Source organism: Chinchilla lanigera, unplaced genomic scaffold (genome assembly GCF_000276665.1).
Source record: "Chinchilla lanigera isolate Chin_1 unplaced genomic scaffold, ChiLan1.0 scaffold00049, whole genome shotgun sequence".
NCBI lineage: Eukaryota > Metazoa > Chordata > Mammalia > Rodentia > Chinchillidae > Chinchilla > Chinchilla lanigera.
In genome coordinates, this window is record NW_004955450.1 from 6,324,686 (window position 1) to 6,327,999 (window position 3,314).

General features: G+C 48.7%; 1 long non-coding RNA gene across 1 annotated transcript in view; it reads right to left on the minus strand.

Annotated features, from left to right (window-relative positions):
- Positions 1–909: 909 nt before the first annotated feature.
- LOC106149579 overlaps positions 910–3,314 on the minus strand; it is a 3,856-nt gene continuing 1,451 nt past the window's right edge. The window contains exons 2-3 of the long non-coding RNA XR_001235850.1: positions 2,431–2,680; positions 910–1,915 (exon numbers count right to left, since the gene is read on the minus strand). This is a non-coding gene — a long non-coding RNA (uncharacterized LOC106149579). The remainder of the gene's footprint in view (positions 1,916–2,430; positions 2,681–3,314) is intronic.

Here is a 3,314-nt window from a genome sequence, read left to right on the forward strand (position 1 = left end):
TTAAATAAATTAAAAAAAAAAAATACCCTGCTCATACTTCTGCAGTGGGCAAACAAAACGGCCAAACATCTAAAGATTTACTTAGTAGGGTTACTGTCAGTAGTAATGATTACATGGTAACTCTGAAGGTAGTTTATATGTGTCATCAGTGAAACAAAGAGTAAGTATTAGAAACCAAGATTTTCTAAGAGACTCAGACATTAAATTGCAAATGAGAGAACTGGGTTGGGGTTGTAGCGCCTCGGTAGAGTGCTTGCCTAGTGAACATGAGGCCCTGGGTTTCATCCCAAGTACCACTCCAAAAAACAAAGAAAGAATTAAGAAAAACACACTCGTGTATATATGTATCAAAACACCAGTCTCTACCCCATAAATATATAATTACTATGTGTCAAGTAAAAATACAACATAACTTAACATAAATAAATAAATTCATACCAAAAAGAAACAGAAAGACAGCTTATCTATTAAAACATTCGGCCTCAAATCACAGGATTTACAGGGGATAGGGGAACAAGTTAAGTGACAATAATATGAAATAACCAGGCAAAATTTCCATTCTGCATAGGGTCCACCCCGCACCAAAGACCAAGTCAGAGCCTTGGGTCTCAATCTGAGAATCTTTCTTTTTCTTCTTTCTTTCTTTCTTTCTTTCTTTCTTTCTTTCTTTCTTTCTTTCTTCTTTTTTTGAGACAAGATCTCCCTACATAGTTCAAGCTGCCCTTGAATTCACTATGTAGCCTAGGCTGGCCTTGAACTCACAGTAATCCTCCTGCCTCAGCCTCCCAAGTGCTGGGATTACAGGTGTGCACCACTACACCCGGCTGTACTTTTTTTTTCAATTTTTTTTCTGCACTTAGAAATAATGAAACAATCCAAATGCCTATCAGTGGATGAATAGATAAACAAACCTGGTCTATGGTGCAGTGGAATATTACTCAGCCATAAAAAGAATGAATCTTGTTGCATGTTTGACAGAGGGATGAAGTGTGAAAATATGTTGAGTGAGAGAAGCCAGACCCCCAAGGCCACATGTTGTCTTTTGATGTGTGACAACCAGAACAGGCAAATGCACAGAGACAGGAAGGAGAAGAGAGGTTATTAGAGGTCAGGGGCAGGTGATGAAATGGGGAGCAATTCCTTAATGCGCGTGAGGTGTTTTTATGCAGTGATGAAAACTTTACCAAATGGAGAGAGCTTGGAGTTGTGCAACACTGCGAGAGAATTAAGTGTCGCTGACCCATACACTTCAAATGGTTAATTGTAGGTTATATGTGTGTCACCTCCATTAAAAGAAAGGTTGCAATAAACAAGTTCTGGAACAAAGTGGTCATAGGTCAGGTCTGAGAATGAGACACCTTCAAAAGTTATTAAAATTGTACGCGTGTGTGCAAAGAAGATTACGTGAATTCCCTGGCTGGGATGGCACGAGGGTCAAGTGACGAGGGCAGGTAACGTCTGTCATGTGACCCTGGAGCATTCAGCACCCTTCTCCTGAGTCTCATTTTGTCCACTTTTGAGCAGTCTCTAGGTTTGTCCCAGCTGCGCCTGCTCTAGGCCTTTGGCTCCCTGGTGGGGGCCCCGCCCACAAGCCTGGCTTTCCTTCCTTCCCAGTGTAGCTGGGCCCAGGAAATGTCCCCTTGTTCTGGGAACCCCCTGATCCAGGAGGAAGTTTAACGGGTGACACAGTGGTGCCAAGTATCCCACAGGAGCTGTTGATTTGGTCCAGAGGTGAGGCTGACGCAAGATGTCTTGAGGGTTCTTCTGTGGGCAGCGCCTTCCCTTGGCCCTTGTGACTCTGGCACAGAAGAAGTCAGCTGTGTGCTTGTGCTTGTGTGGGGAGCAGGATTAACAGCAGAACCACTATCTGGTGCCTTCTCGTGCAGTCCTCCCATTGGCCAACGTCCTTGGGCCCCTGTCACCAAGAGGAAGTGGAGGGTCCGACAGATTGGGTTATGCAGCTGATCAGTGGTAAAGCCAGGACTCAAGCTCTCAGTGTCTGACCCCATGGAAGAGACCCTAAATCAACTCACGCAGTAAAGGGAGGAAACATCTCCTCTCTTGAGAAGCATCACATGTTCCATGGAGGAAGGAAAGTGGGGGATAGAAGAGATGGAAGTTTCTGGAAGCTTCTGGAAGGGAAGGCACCTGAGGAGGCCAGGAGCATAACTAGTTTCCTCAGGGACTCGAGGAATCCTCATGTGCCTAGGTAGGAAATGCCCCAGAGCTCACCAAGCAGGGGTGTGGGGCTAGGGCCTCAGCTGAAAAGACAGGAAGTCACAGTCTTGTTGTTTTGAGTATCTCTGTGGGGCGGTGCTGGGCTCTGTCCCCTGAGGGGCCACAGTGTGGGGGCTGTTCTTTCTGGGTACTCAGCATCAGACTCCCCTAGAAGATGCCTGAGCATCCAGACACCCAGGCACTCTAACTCACCAGGTGTGAACCACTGACTTCCTCCAAAGCTCAGAACCAATCCTGTGAAGTCTGGTTTAGACCAGTTCCTGTCAGTCCTCGCCCACCTCCTGGCCTCTGTCCATCCTCTCTGGCTCATGGCTGTGCCCCTTATGGTTGGCTGGTGCCTGTGCCTCTGGGGATGGGACCTCTTCCTGGGCACCGGTGTGACTTGATTGTGAGAGGATTCCTCCTGAGGAGCTGCGCTCCATGAGGAGAGCCCTGGGGAAGCCTAGGGAGGGAGGAGCAATGGCGGGGGGCTGAGTGGGGGGTTGCTCGTGGCACTGACCTGGGATCAAGCCTCCCGTCTTCCTTCTCTGGGGCTTGCCAGCTGTCTGGGGCTTTCCAAGGGGAAGATCTGTCCTCTGCTGGCATATTTCTGAAGAGATAACTGGGTTCCCATGACCCTGTCTAGGTCTGGAGTCCAAGAAGGGCTGAGGAGAGAGACTTGCCTGAGCCTCTGGTATGCGAGGTAAAGTGAAGGACTTGCCAGGACTGTGGGACCCTGGCCTTGAGTCAGAGGAGAAAAAGAACCTGCCTCGCCTCCAGCCAGCCAGGAACCCTCCTCTGCCTGGATCCTTCATTCCATTCACTCATTCACCTATCAGGGTGGATGCCACAGCCCCAGCCCTTGGGAGGCATCCATCCATCCATCCATCCATTATCCATCCACCCACCCATCCATCCATATAACAGTTCACCCATCTATCCTTCCACCCACCCATCCATCCATCCACCCATCCATCCACCCACCCATCCACCCACCCATTGATCCATCCATCCATCCAACAGCCCACCCATCCCCCCATCTATCCATCAATCCATCCACCCAACAGCCCTTCCATCCATGCATCCATCCATCCATG